Source organism: Chiloscyllium plagiosum, unplaced genomic scaffold (assembly GCF_037043375.1).
Source record: "Chiloscyllium plagiosum isolate Xiang-an unplaced genomic scaffold, Cpla_swu_hap1 HiC_scaffold_35, whole genome shotgun sequence".
NCBI classification, from domain to species: domain Eukaryota; kingdom Metazoa; phylum Chordata; class Chondrichthyes; order Orectolobiformes; family Hemiscylliidae; genus Chiloscyllium; species Chiloscyllium plagiosum.
This window is the reverse complement of record NW_028270173.1, coordinates 43,572,993-43,589,040: the sequence shown is the minus strand read 5'-3', so window position 1 is coordinate 43,589,040 and position 16,048 is coordinate 43,572,993. Positions and strand designations below refer to the sequence as shown.

At 40.1% G+C, this 16,048-nt stretch overlaps 1 pseudogene; it reads left to right on the top strand.

Moving 5' to 3' along the window:
• Positions 1-677, top strand: LOC122541217 (coenzyme Q-binding protein COQ10 homolog B, mitochondrial-like; annotated as a pseudogene).
• The last annotated feature ends 15,371 nt before the right edge of the window (positions 678-16,048 follow it).

Below are 16,048 nucleotides of genomic sequence, written 5' to 3'. Positions count from 1 at the left end.
TATCTGTCATCTTGTGGCATTCTAATGAACAGAACTCCATTACTCAAGACACCAAGGCATTGCCCGATACAACAAACACATTTTTCAATCTTGCTGGGCCACTAATAAACAAGACGAAAGAGTATTCTGAGAGAAGAGTAATGGGGTTTTCACTGCTGGAAATGTACAATGCAGTGTCTGGTGTATCTGACTGCAAACATTTTGTACCATGGTGCAAGAAATCGGACATCATGTCTAAACGCTCAGGGTATGCGAAAGCTCAGCTAGAAATAGGATTTCCACCGAGAGTTGAACGGTACACTTCAGTTGTGACTTTGGTGCGACCACATTTAGTTAAGCCTTCCTGTACTGATGGCAGACTATTTAATCATTTGGAGACAAATTGGCGATTCAGTCCTGGAGTTCCTGGATATCCAAGGACCTGCACTGTTGACTTTTCGATATCTTTTGAATTCCGTTCTTTGCTGCACTCTGAACTTGCCACTGTTTTTTTTCGATGAAGTTGTTAAGCAGATGGTAGCAGCATTTGAAAGAAGAGCAAAGAAAATGTATGGTCCAGAAACCAACATGCCACGAGAACTTATGCTTCACGAGGTGCATCACACGTAAATAAAGGTTGGAAGGAGCCATTGTGGGTCCCCTTTAAAAGTTGTATAATTTATTTATTAATGTGGTGCTTTTCCACATCTGCAAATGTGGGAGCGATTTTCTTTACCTATGTGTATCACTTGATTTTATAATGACACTGTAATCTTTTTTAAAAGCCCCTCTGGCAAAGTGTTACATATATATAGAAAATGGATTATATAGATGCAAGTATACATGTATGTAAAGGGCAGATATTTCAGCTGTAACTAAATGTAATTTGTCTACATGTTGTGGTGCATTAAGCTGGACTGGCTGCAAAACTTGTTTTAACCTGTGCAGATGGAGAAGGCAGCCAAGCTTATATTTAAAAAAAATTGTCATGTTGCAGTTGTATAAGACTCTGGTGCGGCCGCATCTGGAGTATTGTGTGCAGTTTTGGTCGCCATACTATAGGAAGGATGTGGAGGGACTGGAACGGGTGCAGAGGAGGTTTACCAGGATGTTGCCTGGTATGGTAGGAAGATCGTATGAGGAAAGGCTGAGGCACTTGGGGCTGTTTTCATTGGAGAAAAGAAGGCTTAGGGGTGACTTGATAGAGGTGTACAAGATGATTAGGGGTTTAGATAGGGTTGACCATGAGAACCTTTTTCCAAGTATGGGGTCAGCTATTACGAGGAGGCATAAGGGGTGGTAGGTATAGGACAGATGTTAGGGGTAGATTCTTTAGTCAGCGAGTTGTGAGTTCATGGCATGCCCTGCCAGTAGCAGTGGTGGACTCTCCCTCTTTATGGGCATTTAAACGGGCATTGGATAGGCCTATGGAGGATAGTGGGCTAGTGTAGGTTAGGTGGGCTTGGATCGGCGCAACATCGAGGGCCAAAGGGCCTGTACCGCGCTGTATTTTTCTATGTTCAATGTTCTATGTATTCTGTCCACCTGTCTTCACTTGGTCTGTTTAGTTCCATCCATACTTTGCTCTTAACACGCTGTAGAGAGTCGCTTAGTGACGTCATAAAAAGGTTACTTATTCAAAAAGTTGCTCTTTTGAGATTGAATTTAAAGCAGTTACTCTGCGATTGGCCGGATTATAAATGAACAGACCAGTTTCGGGGTTCAATTCACAGTTAGATATCATCTACTTTTAATGAGGATATAAAGTCACCATAAAGCCAAGGAAATATTTCTGACTTTATATTGACATTTCCAATCACTATAATACTCCAATAAACAACAGATACTTTTTAGGGTTATGAAGTTGCTTAAAACTCAAGAAATTGCAATTATATTAACATGGCAACGACAAAAAACTTCCAATTCTTTTTTTCTGTTTTGAAATGCATCTCCATTGTCTCTGATTCCAGATAGTAGCTTCGACCTGAACACCTGCCAAATCTAACCTTAATCCGCTTATGAAATCTGCAAACACTCAAGCTGCAAGGTCTTGGTTCTTTGACTGCAGTTAGTTATGCGGGAGAGAGATAGAAGAAGTCTAATCCAGACTGATTAATTCACAAGATTGCTGCAGGCAATATAGTGGAGCAATCAACTTGTGCTCACAACATTTTGAATTCTGCCCTAAGTCATATTCAATGTTTTGTTTTGATTGATCAATTTCATTCAGCTATGAACAGTTCATCACAGCTTCTGGCCATAATTGAAATATAATGTCAAAACGGTAAGTTTATTAAGATTAGAGGTGATGCAGTGAGCTATCACTTTGTTTCAGTACTTGTCAAAACAAATGGTGACCTACTACTGTTTCCAAATGCGCACACCTTTGTTCCTCATACAAATTAGATTATATTTATGTATATATGTATAATATTTATGTATATATCTATAATAGAATGTAAGGTGAACCTATTTTAAATTTAGCTGAATGATAGACCAATGTTTTTAAAACACTGGAGAAAAACATGAAGCCGTCTTTTCCTTATGATGGTTCATTCTTTTCTTAAGGGGGGAGATGTTATGAAGATGAGGGCATATATACCTTTAAGAGTGTAAAAGCTAACAGTGACAGTACCAAGTGTTCTCAATATGAACAATGCAACATGTGCTCCAGTTACTTGGGTTGCTAGTTGCCTGGAAATGGCAAAAGAGATACGAATTCGGCCAATCAGTTTAAATTATACCCCGAAGAATATCAAATTCTAATCAAGTTTGAATTGGCTATGTTGATAACCTTAAAAGGCAATGACACAATCCCATGCCTTGGCATATAATTTCGGGGAATATTGAACAGTTGGGAGGAGAACTGCCAACGGCTGTAGACTGCTGGCCAGAACTCTCTGAGAAGTACCTGTCTAGAGCAAGAGTTTGCACAGAGAAAAACCTCAACACTGACCTGGAGAGCCAATCTACCGACGACGATGAAGAGAAGTTTCAACCATCGGCTGGTTTTACAATTTGAATTTTCCTGTAAATCATAATTGGAAGTTATATCGGACTAGTATTATAGAAGGGAAGATAAACGATAAGTTATAGAAAAGAGGTGTAAATAGTTGTGAGTTAATTATTCTCTGGTGTACTTTAAGAAATAAAGCTATCAATTTTTATTTGAATAGTTCTTGGTCACTTGAGTTTTCACTGATGATTGCATGGGATAGATCTCTTCTGTGTTACTGGTTTAAATTAAGCAGCAGAGTTTAAACACGTGCCGTAACAGTTTGGGGGGGTGGGGGTGGGGGGGCAGGTCCGGGATTTTAACTGGTTTAGATGGATTTGAATAGATTTGCAGGTACAAAACGTCGCAGCAGATTTAAACACTTGCAGATTAGTGTTCAAGATCTTTATATAAAATGTAGGTGAAACAGTTTGTTTTATTTCGTTGATTTGTGGTTGATTAAATTAAAAGTGAGAGGAATGGCTTTTAAAATTGGTAAAGAGCGTCTGGGATTTGAAGATGATTCTCAAATTTGCCAAGAAAGTTTAGAAGGAAAGAAAAAGGCCAAACGTTTAGAATTAGCAAATAAGTTATATTTGAATTTAACTTAGAGCAAACGTAAAGATGAAATTGTAAGTTGGTTACTCAAACACTGTGTCAGAGAAAAAGACAAGTGCAGTAGAGGGAGAAAAGCTTAAATTATAATTGGGACAATTGGAGTTAGAAGATAAACAAAGAGAGAGAGAGGAAAGAGAGAGGGAGCGATAAAGGGAAAGCGAGGAAATAGAGGAAGAAGGATTTTAGTTTAGCATAGATGGTGAGAAGAAGGGAGAAAGAAGGAGTCAGAAAGTTGTTAGCGGAGCAAAAAGACAGATAATTTGAACTTGAGAAGTTGGGACTTAGTCAGCAAAATCAAGTTAACTGGATGGAGATTAAAATAGAATGTAGTGATATAAATATATAAATACGGCAAAGCTTTGACACATTTTGATGAGAAAGTTGGCTAGGCAGATGGCGTGGTCCGAGGATTTGTAGGGAACGCTAGTTCAGACTAAATTGGTAGGCAGAGCTATTGATGCATTTGCTGCACTGTCCGTGGAGGTGTAGAGATTATGAAGAGGTTAAACAGACTATTTTAAGTGCTTATGAATTGGTATCAAAATATATAGAGAGCGGTTCAAAAATGCAAAGTAGGAACCAGTTCAGACTTATGTGGAGTTTGCAAGAATTAAACATGATCATTTTGATCCATGGATATGGGGCTTGAAAATAGATAGGACATTTGAGGCACTAAGAGGGACTATTCTGCTGGACGGTTTTATAAAACTCACTTGCGGAAATGGTAAGAATTCACGTGAAGGAACAGAAAGTTCAGGAAATGAGAAGGGCAGCAGAATTAGCAGATGAGTACATATTAGTGAATAAGACAAGCTTCTTATTTTATCCTGTGAGTGATCGAAGTTGGGAGAAAGGGAGATCGTATACAAAGAGAAAAAGAGTCGAGCACACTGGTAAGATTTTACCGCAGGATAAAAAAGATGCCCAAGAGGGTAGAAAGGAGGTGAAAGGCCTCGGATATTTCCACTGTGGTAAAGTGGGACTCGTAAAGTCATAGTGCTGGTCGTTAAAAAAAGACACTTTGGGAAAAGACGTGGTAAAAGAAGCTAAGCCAGTGGCATCAGTGAAGGAGACCCCAAGAAGATCCAAGGAGCTGCAGGAGAGTGCACAGCCGAGGCAGGGGCTGGGTATGGAGTTACTACGTGATCTCTACAAGAATTCACCCCTGTGGCTAAAGTTTGCTCAGAAAAAAAAAACAGGTGGAGAGGATAAGAAGTTATCATTTTGAGAGTTAAGGATCTAACGAGTCGCTGATAGTAAGGGATAAGTAATATACACACTTTCTGATCTGTTACCCACGAGAGTGTGGTAATTTATGTGATAAATGGACAGAAATATAGCGTTTCCTTGTGTCAGATCAGGTTGCAGTGCCAACGTAAGACTTGGGACGTTACAACGGAAGTGTTTGGCAGAGTTTCAGTTCCAAGAATTCAGTTTGTTCTTGAGAATGATTTGGCAGCATCCAATGTTAGAGTGACACCTCTTGTTGTGGAGACGCCCAAGAAATTGAGCAGTTAAAACAGAAATATCCTAGTATTTCACCAGTCTGCGTGATGACAAGATCCCTTTATCAAAAGTCACTGCACAAAAGCGAGAAGTAAACAGAAAAATGAAGGATTTAAGGTTCAGTAAACGGACACGCTGTTTGACGTAATGGTGCAGGACAGAGCTTAACAGGCTGAGGGTCAGATAGAAGTGTTTACTCGTAAAAGAATCCGGACTTGCAACAGCAAGACAAGAAGATAAAAAAGATATATGTGGATGTGTACTCTAAAAAGGAGGCAGAGAATATTCCTGAGGGTTATGGTAAGAAAGATAGAATCCTCAGGCAGAAATGGAGACCATGGCAGATTAGTACAGCGGAGCAAAGGGCTGAAGTGCACCAGATTCGTATTGCTGGTTGCACACAAGCATAAATTGCGATGGCTAGCACATTAATGTCCTGTAGGAAGTCACATAGGTGCACGAAAGACTCAGGCTAAGGTATGAAAACTATTTTATTGGTCAGGAATGGAGAAGGGTGTGGCATATATGCGAAATGTTAGGTAAGTGACAGGTGGTAATAAAGCGATCACCTTTTGTTGCCATTCCCACATATGAAGAACATTTCTCGCGGGTTATAATTGATTGTGTAGGTCTCCTTCCGACAACAAAAAATGGGAACCTGTACTTGTGAACCATAATAGATATGTCTACCAGATTTCTGGAGGCAGTTCCATTCCAGAGTATAGTGGAGGAGTTATTAGCTTTCTTCGTATGGTATGGACTACCCAGAGAGATTCAGTCATACCAAGGGTCAGATTTTACTGCTCAGCTGGTTAAGGAGGTTATGGATAGCTTTTGATTACAGCACTTTAAATCTAGTGCATATCATCCTGAATTCCAGAAAGCTTTAGAAAGATGGCATCAGGCCTTGAAGACCATGTTGATTATCCTCATTCAGGATTACCAGAATGATTGCGATAAAGGGATCCCATTCGCAATGTTTGCCATTAGAAATGCCACAACCAAATACATTCAGTTCTCTCCCGTCGAGTTAATATCAATGCATGAAGTGACAGGCCCTTTGAAATTTATTAAAGAAAAATTCATAGGACCAAAGTCAGAGATTATGCATCGTAGGTGAGGGAGTGAACAAATCGAGCAGGTGAGTTAGCTGAACAGCACCGAACAAAAAGCACACTGTGGAATGAATCAGATGTCAGATAAAAGCTCTGAGACTCGGACGTTTCCCGAGAGGATGACGTGTTAGTACAGTTACCACTGTTCGGAGATCCGTTCAAAGCCATGTTTAGTAGTCCCTATCAAATGGAGTAAAAGTTGGGTCTAGTGGATTATCTAGTAAAGACGCTAGATACAAAAAAAGTATCAGGTATGTTATGTCAACATGTCGAAACTGTATTATACAAGAGAGAAAGAACAGCAGAAACAGGTGTTAGTTGCTATCCGTCATAGTGAGGAATCAAATCGAGATGATGTGGAAGTTGATGTGCGGCATATAGACTTTTTAAAATGAAGAAGTCCTTGAGGAGTGGAATAGTTTAGTAAGCTATCTGTCTCATGAGCAGTTGAAACAATTATTAATATAGTATAAGGGCATACGTAAGAATAAGTTGGGGAGGACTAATGTCATTGCACATGAAGCAGACGTAGGGAATACTGCTTTCATAAAACAACACCCCTATTGGCTTCATCCTTTCAAAGCCAGACAGGTCCAGATGGTCGTGGAGGCCATGCTCGATGAGGACATCATTGAACCAAGCCAGAGTGAGTGGAATTCGCCGATCATCTTAGTTCCCCAACCGGACGGTTCTCAACGATTTTGCGTGGAGTTTTGGAAGGTCAACGCCATGCAAAATCGGAATCACATCCAATTCCTGGATTGGAGGGCTGGACCAATAAAGTTGGACAAGCCAATTACATCACCAAGTTAAACTTACTGTGTAGTTCCTGGCAGTTACCTTTGTCAGACACGCATAATAAATTCCTGCGTTTGTAACGCCAAATGGACTATCTCAGGATAAAGTGATGCCCTTTGAGTGAAGAACGCACCTGCAACATTCCAGTGACTCACGAACAGAGTTGTTGCTGGATTATGAAACTGTGCAGTCGAAATGAACGATTTAGTAATCTTTAGTACGTCTTGGAAAGATCACATAGTACAGTTGTCAGAGCTCTTGGAATGAATATAATAATTAAAACTGGTAATAAACTTAAACAAAACTGAACTCGCGAAAGCAGAAGTAATGTTCTTGAACTATAATACTCGTCATGGAAGGTTGACCCCATGGGGCGCAAAGAAAAAGGCTATCGAGGAATTCTCAAACCAACCTCGAAGAAACAACTGGTTCGATTCTTATGACTCAGTGGATTCTTTCGGAAGCTTGTTCCAAACTTCAGCAGTGTAGTGACACCGTTAACTGATTTTCTGAAGAAGACCACAAAGTTTCGATGGACAGAACAATGCCAGGAGGCATTCGACCACATGAAAGCAATAATAACCTCCAAACCAATTTTATTGACACCAAACATTTCAATACATTTTAAAGTCGCCATCGATGCTTGTGACATCACAGTTGGATCTGCACTGCTCCAGGAAGCTGAGGATGAGATTGACTTGCCAGTTGGGTACTTTTCGGAGAAGCTCAACATCCACTAGAGGAAATACTTCACGATCAAAAAAGAACTATTGAGATTGGTACTGGCCTTACAAAATTTTAATGTGTATGTCATGAAAAATTTGTTGCAGATGGTTGTGTACAGGGAGCACAATCCTCTGACATTCTTCGAACCCTTTAAAGCCAGGAATATGAGGCTATTTCACTGGAGTTACAGACTTTTAATTTAAAACTCGTACATGTAGCGGGTCATTATAAACGCAGATGCGTTATCACAGATTTAACTGATAGAATATAGATATATGCCACATATATTATAAGTGTTCGTATATGTGCGTGTATACATGAGGTTTAGGTGAACCTAGATCAAAATTAACTGTAGGTTATGGTAGTGCGTGTACAGAATATAAAAAAAAAACTCAAGCCATCATTTCATTATGATGGTTCACTTTTTTCTGAAGAAGGGAAGTGTTATGAAGGTGTAAGGGTTACTGTACTTTCAAGAGAATTGAAGGAATTAGAGAGGCATACAGAGTACTGGAAAACTTATAATGTAACATTTGGTCCAGCAGCTAGCAGAACCTGGGTTGCTATGAGACAGAAAGCAAATTCACATTCGGCCAATCAGTTTAAATTATTCCCCAAAATATTAAACTCCAGTCAAGTGTGAATTTGGTATTTTGACAATATTAACACCAATGAAACAATCCAATGCTTTGGGATATAAATACTAAACAAATTGAACAGTTGGAGGAGAACCGCCAAGCCATCAATATATGTAGACTGCCCGCAGAACAGGTCTCCTAAAGGTACTTTTATCTATCAATAACCTGTGAAACAGAAATCCCGAAAACGATGAAAAGAAGACAGAGGAAGATACAAAGAGAAGATTCGACAGCTGACTGGTTTTAAAACTTGAATATTTTAGGAAATCATAATTGGGGGTTTTCTCAGACAAGTGTTCTAGAACAGAAAGTAAAAGATAGGTTCGAAAAAGGAGTTGTAAATAGTTGTCAGTTAATCATTCTCTGTTAGACTTTTAAGAAAAAATAAAGTTGTTAGATTTCACTTTCAATAGTGACCTTTGTGATAGTTCTTTGCCTATAGAATTTTCACAGATTACTGCAGGGGATAAATCTTTTCCGTGTTGCAGGTTTAAATTAGCAGGTTGGGATTAATCCATGTTGTAACAAACGGAATGTGAAAATAGACCCAGATGAAGGTCATTGAATATGTGTGGGAGACATTTAAGCAAATACTTCATAATGCTCAGCAGTGATTAATTCGGTTCAAAAAGACGGACTTGATACAAAGATGAACGATACATGGTGCACAAAGACTGTCAAGAATATTAATCAATCACAAATTAATAATTCACATTGGCAAGCAATAGTGTCGGCCAGATTAGGGATGCTCATTTTTGGAACCAAAATCAGATATTTTAAAGAAAAATAAAAACAAAAGCATTATAACATTTGAAAGAAATATAAAAAAAGAGCTGCAACAGCTTTTTCCGTGCAGAATAAAAATAAACTTACGATGTGTATGTGACCCGTGGAAGAAAGTCAGGAAAGTATATATAGGACACCTGGATGATGTGACAGTGGAATTGGTTTCAGGGAACAGACAGAGAATTTACACCGGTATTTTACATCGTTCCTCACAGGGGGAGGCACAAAGTATTTCAAAAGAATAAGCAAGATGGTAATAGAACAAAGTTCTTGAACCATCTCTAACAAAAGGAACAAAGTTTTTCTCAATCAGACAAGACCAAGGGTAGACAAATAAACTACTGACACACGGTTTTTAAAAAAGTGGTTACAGAGTGACAGGTGGGCACGGTGTGAAATATTCCATAACTCTTTGGATGGCAGGAGTGTTCCAGCAAAACTGGAGAACCTCCAATGTGGCACCTGCCTTCAAAAAGGGAGTTTGAGTTATTCATGAAGGAATTGCAGGTCATTTTTAAAAGCTTACTGCAGTCAGAGTCAACGTGTTTTGAGAAAGGGGAGTTATGGTTTGCACTATAAAATCATGCAAAATATTGCAGCACATTTCCTGAGAACATAACAAGCAGATTTGATAAGCGGGAACTCTTAGACAATGTATTGGGCTTTGCAAAATTTTTCAATATGGTTCTCAATATAACAAAATAAAGGTTCTTACACAAGACAGAGGCTCATAATATGACAGAAAATGTTCTGGACACACTTAGGCGTGGTTAACACAGAAATCATGGAGAGCCGAGATGAGTGGGTCTTTATCTGATGAAAGAGATGTATCTACTGGAGTACCACAAGTATCAGTCCTGTGGCATCAGTTATTTACAATCTATATTGTTGATTTGAAACGGAGGATGAGTGCATATATGTCCGAGTTTGTGGATGACACAAACGTATGTGGGAGTGCAGGTGGCAGTGAGGATGTAAGGAATCTGAAAGGAGATACAGATAAGGTCTGTGAGTGTCAAGTAATTGGCAGCTGGAGTTGACTGTAAAAAAAAAGTATGAGTTCACGGACATTTCCCCTGAGAACCAAAAGGCAGTCTGTTATTAAATGATGATGGCTCGAGAAAAGAGATGCAGTAAAAAGGGAATGGTTTTTTCCTGTGTATGAAACAAAACGTTAGCATGCTGGTGCAGCAAGTTACTTGGATGAGACGTTAGGTTGATTCTTGGAATGAAAGTGTTGATCTATCATGCACACCTAAAATGTTTAGGCATTTATTCATTGTAGTTGAAGTGAATGGGGTGATCTTATTGTACAATATACAGAGGGGGCTTGACAAGGTTAATGTTGAGAATGTGGTTTATTCCTGGGCAGATTCTTGAACTCGGGGACGTAGATAGAGAATAAGGGATATTGTTTTCATTTGAGACATAGAGAAATTTCTTCTCTCAGAATGCAGAGAATTCCCACATAGAGAGAATGTGGAAGCTGGGTTATTGAAAGTCTCTTCAGAATGGGTAGATTGGTTTTTGACATATGGGCGAGTTGAGGGATACAAATGGTTGGCAGGAACGTGGAGTTGAGCCCTGGAGTAGATAAGCCAAATTCTTATTGAATGACAGGGGAGGTTTGAGGGACCGAATAGCATAATCCTGTTCCTATTTCTTATGTTTTCAGGTTCTGTTAGTGGAAAGTAACTCGTTATTTTCCTGCCAGTTATGTTGTGCAATGTTACATTCAGGGAGAGCAGAGGATTTGCTTGAGCTAACCCTACGTGGGGCATGGGGGTTGTATTCACAGTGAATCTGGGTCTGTAACATGGCCTCCACCTGGAGCAGAAGTTGCAGAGAGGGGAAGCCTGGATAGAGGGATTGTGGGGGCGATGCTCTTTTAGACCCAGCCTGAAACTTCCCAGTACATTTTCCCAGACTACTCCTAACCATCGGAGTGGTCTCGATCTGCTCCTGTGTAGTAGGTCTGAAGGCTGAATGGAACATAAGAACATAGGTTTGAGGGGCTTAACTAGGCCATTTGGCCCTTTGACACTACTCCACCAATAAATAAGGTCATGGCTCACCTCATTGTGGTCCTACCTTCACTTTTCTGATTAGCTAGTCCATCGAAAATCAAGCTAAAACTATATCCGATATGATATAAAGATTCACCCATCACAAATTTCTGGGAAAGAGAATTCCTACTTGAATGAATTCCCACTCTCCTTAACCCTTTTCTGACCAAGGTTGGAGGGGTCACTGTTTCATCTTCAAGTCCCACTCCCGCACTGCTCACAACAGATTCTAAATGTAGCCAGGTCGATGATACAGCCAATGTCATAGGTCGCAGACTGGTCAGGTTCAATGATAGGAACAACTCAGTCAGATTTCTTCAGTCAGCTACAAGTAACTCGTTTATTCTTGAAATACACACCCTCTACAAAAGTGCAAAGCCCAATGACAAAAAATCTAGGCGATACAAAAACCCATTCAGTATCCAGCTGATCCACTGTCCTCAAGTTGCTACATGATTTAATAAAATCACCTTTCATTCCAAGGGTAACCTGTTAAATCTCCATAATATAAACCCTTCATCCTAGGAGTAAGTGAAGTGAAACATCTCTGAACAGCTTCCAATGTAATTATATCTTTTCTCAGGTAAGGATACAAATATAAACTTCACATATAGCCCTCTAGATGTGCTCTCAGTCAGAATGTGTACTGCTGCTGCAATACGTCCTTCCTACAGAATTGATTGAAAGTACAGTTGCGGCACATTATTTGTCTTAATTCTTTTCTTTTAAAAATCTTCTTCAATTTATTAGAGAGATGAGGAAATTTATTTTTATTTCTTAGAGTATTGTGAGACCTTTTGGTTTGGAACTCTCTTCCGCATATAGCATCGGATGCAGAAATATTGAAGTTTATTGCGACACAGACAGACCGACTCAGGAATAACAATGGAGTCAAGGATTATCGGGCAATGGGCAGGAATGTGCTGTGTGGGGGGGAAAGCTGGCAGTGGGACAAAATGAAACCAGATCATCCAGAAATACAGTGCAAGGTGAAATGGTTATGTAAATAAAATTTTAAAATGCTAACAGTGATGCAATAAACTCACCATCGTCCCAGAGAACCATGTGCTGTTCAATCATTAGAGAGACCACTCGTGGTGGTTTAACCCGAGGGTCACCACAACTCGGATGAGGGGGTGAGTTTGAGAAAGCGGGCTCTTTATGCGAAGCTATGACAGTGTGGGGAATTGAACCTGCTTTGTTGGCCTCCGTCTGCATCACACATCAGTCATCCAGCCAACTGAGTGGAAACTACTATAGAGAGGAATATGAACAGACAAAGAACAACAGAAACTTTGATAAGCAGGAAGAAGCTACGTGTCAGAAAACGTTCAAGATAATGGCTGAAGACAAAAGGGAAACGTTCTCTGCTAGAAATTACATTTTATAATGAGACAAGCGCTTCGATGCAGTCTTTGGCTCAATAGAATTAGATGTGACAAGTGAAATAACCAAGATTACTGATTGTGATTGAATATTGTTGACCATGAAATAAGTAGATAGTTTTGATTTGTCTGTTTAAAGTATGCTTATGCTTACATTAAAAAAAGTTAGTGAGTCAGTCCTCATGGGAAATAGCTCCCGAACACGTGCTTGAAGGAATCCGATGAACTTGTGTATGAGTGTTGTCGATTCAGTGTATTCATGCTTGTCCTGTATTGTTGGGCATCTCTTCCGACCGCAGGAATTGCACTGAGCTAGGTAGTGAGCTCAGACCATGGTTGGTCGTTCCGGTAGTGTGGCCCTTTCGGGGAAGAGAATGGTCCCTCTTTGTACTAGCCAATCCACCAGAACCTCCGTGCCCCTGGAACAAAATCGTGGTGTAATTTTCCCTTATCTGCTATGCTCAGGATAAACTCTGCAGGTCAACTCCAAACCGAGAAAGCTCAACTGTGTTCGCATTGGCCTTTTAAAGATGGCAGCAGCGCCAGGGATCACCGAATATCCAGGGCCATCCCGGTAATTGTGAGTACCTCCAGACCTGATTGATGGGAGAACAGGCTGGCATTGAATGAGCGGGACACCATGGATTAGGATAGGTCGTTCATGAGGTGAGTTCGTTACGATAGCACCAGGAAATGGCTCGGCCTTATGCAGACGATACCTTTGTCACACTCAATGTAAATGACACTGTGTCAAATTATTGTTAGATTCAGCCTAATGAGTCGAAGACTCTGCTGGCACCGCTCCCATTTATAAAGCTGCAGAACAAATACTCATTCAAAACTCTCTATCATCTTAACTGACATCAATATGCTGGTCATCCCTTATTCCTGGGAACAGAGACCTATAATTCAAGATGCAATCGAAATGTTTTAATTTCCGCAAGTTACATCTGCGATCACTGCCTTTTCTGAAATTCTCTCTCAATCTACCCCTCTCTTTTAAACAAACTCTTCCTTTTGGAGGTATTTAAACTGATTCCCCGGCTTCTCTCTGGCAGAGATTTTCACACCCACAGCACTGCTTGTCACGGTACAATTGAGAAAAAGGAGTTTCAAATGGATGGGAGCTGCAGATCCTGTCACTTCCAGCATGGGGTGCAGTTTCCCCATGCTCAACAGCGATCTAACACAATGTTATGAGCAAAGTACTGGGTGGGTGTACACAGATCTACACATTGGGAAGGTAACTGCGACAGATTTACAGATCCATTCACTGCACATCTCCCCCAGCTCAACAGTATCTAGTCTATGTTTATTGAACAATGCAATGGTGTGGTCTGCACAGCACCACGTGCCGAACAGATTATGTAGTCTAGGTTTATAGATCAATGCACTGTTAGAAAGATACGTCGTGAGCAAGTGAACACTGCACAGTGTTTCATCCTGGACAAGTTGATGGCTTGTACTGATTAGTACACTAGCCTGGTACTTGCAGTGTTCCATGGTGAACAGATATCTCATCTGGGCTGAAAAATGTCCGGGCTGGATCTGTGAGGTGGATTGAGTATCCGATATAACTCCTGCCATAACTACTACTCATCCACCTCGGCCCATTCCGCTGTTCCCTCTTGTTATGGGCCAGAGCAGAACCCCTCAAATAAATCGAGTAAAATAGTCTCGACCCGAACATTTTCTTTTTCTAAAGCTAAATGTGAGGTGTTGTGTTTCCGATTCAAATCGCTGGGTCAAAATATTTGACATTAATCAAAACACTGTTTATTCAAACACTGTGGACAAAATACAACAAATGGAAGAGGAAAATGGAACAACTTAATTCTGTTGGAAGACTTAACACAATGCGACGTTATTTAACGACTAAACAATAATTGTTCTAATATGGTAACATCCCATAAATACCCACTTGTCAAAAAGCAAAGTTAGAAAACAGATTGCGTCACATGCAGTTTTCCAATCAAGGAGGAAATAAAATCTAAAGACAATTTTGAAAGAAATCTCTGAGAGAGAGTGTAGCAGCCTGGGGAGGTTTACTATCTTGCAACTCTGCTGAGACCCCAGCAATAACTGTCGAAAGGTAAACTGAGGAGCTTGATCATCACTCCACAGGAGCAGGCCGCAGCTGCAATGACCACAAGGAACAGACCGTTTTCCCACTGCCCATGCCACTGAATTAGCATCTCAAAAATGCCTAACCCTACCTAAGCCATTAAATGATGGGAAGATAAATTTTGAAGCTAAACATAAATACATAAAACAAAATGTGGCAGCAGGCCTTGTGATCAGACGTAGACGCCCTCGGGACCTAAGTAGTTTCCACTCGGCCAAAACACAGTAGATTCATTGAGCTTGTAAAGAGAAAGGATAATCTCTCTCCCTCACCTCTAACTTAATAATTATAGATATGCCATAAACCCAATAGCCATCAATATCAACATCCCACCCAGACCAAGTATCATTGTGACGTAAATGTGTTGTAGTGAAAGGTGTTAACTGCAACTGTTTGTTCAGTGACTTGTGATTGATTTCAGTCTCCGTGGACCTAAATGTATCACACCATGATTTCTCTCTTCCATAACTAAGGGGCTTCTTTCAACTTGTTATACCACGTTATTCGGGGCAGCTTCATCATCAAGATTGCGATCAGCAGCTGCAGAGAGAGGGAGAGGAATTAGACTGGGATGTTCCAAAATGGATCAGAATCTGAGAATATTAGACTGGAATATTCCAACAATGGATCAGAATCTGAGAACAGTAGACAGGAATGTTACAACAATTGTCAAGAGTTTGTCCTTAGGTCTTTACTATCTTTCTGAGGATTGGCCAGGTTTACACTTGCGGATACGAGCTGTACTGATGATTATTCAGGCGGGATACTATCCCATCCTCGGTATTGTTGGTGTTCCTGGTAAGTCTATCTCTGTCAATTCTATAAACAATGGTGAAGATTATTACAACTTTGGTTATTTATATTTTGCAAATACATAAAATATTATCTTCAGTTTCAGTCACAAACTCACTTCATTTCCACGAATTTCAGTCTCCTCACTCATAAACATCTAAGAAGGAACAAGACTGTTCAGAAACTTGAGTCTCCCTTTTACCCTGAACTTTTTTATGTCTCCGTGTTCTCTCTGTCATCAAACCTGCCTACACCCACCTCCATAATATCTCCAGCCTCCACCTCTTCCTCAGTGCTGTTGCTGAATCTACCCTTTTGTTAACTTCAGATTTTATGGCTCCAGTTCTTTTCTCATCACTCTTCCTCGTTACAAATATTTTGATCATAAACTTTACTTGTCTCTACGGTTACGTAATAACAGGGACTCCGTATGAGAGTAATAATGTCACTAGGTGTGTAATTCAGAGGACAGGATATGCATCTAAAGGCTTTATTTCAAATTCTACCACAGCTGATGAC